The 261-nt window shown below is 44.1% G+C and overlaps 2 protein-coding genes across 4 annotated transcripts in view; one reads left to right on the plus strand and one right to left on the minus strand.

Moving 5' to 3' along the window:
* LOC119591999 (mitogen-activated protein kinase kinase kinase 4-like) overlaps positions 1-261 on the plus strand; it is a gene marked incomplete in the record, with an annotated part of 37,888 nt that overhangs the window by 27,479 nt on the left and 10,148 nt on the right.
* The window catches only part of LOC119592000 (microfibril-associated glycoprotein 4-like), a gene marked incomplete at its 5' end in the record, with an annotated part of 5,203 nt that overhangs the window by 3,019 nt on the left and 1,923 nt on the right, over positions 1-261 (minus strand).

Below are 261 nucleotides of genomic sequence, written 5' to 3' on the forward strand. Positions count from 1 at the left end.
TTTGCATCATCAGCCTGTGGCTCCACAAACAAAAAAAGAAACCATGCACTACATCCACACGCACACACCAAACGTATGGATTCTGCCTCCAAGTTGCTATATGCATTGTGTTCACAGAGAGAGTTGGTGGCGTGGAATGTCGGCGCCAAATAGAAATATCTTTGAAACAGAAGACAAAACGCGACAGAAAGAATTTAGCTCCAGTCTCTTAGCTGTGCTTCAGTACTCTCAAGGTGTGTCGTTTGTCTCCTTTTTAGACCT

Source organism: Penaeus monodon, chromosome 29 (genome assembly GCF_015228065.2).
Source record: "Penaeus monodon isolate SGIC_2016 chromosome 29, NSTDA_Pmon_1, whole genome shotgun sequence".
Taxonomy (NCBI): domain Eukaryota; kingdom Metazoa; phylum Arthropoda; class Malacostraca; order Decapoda; family Penaeidae; genus Penaeus; species Penaeus monodon.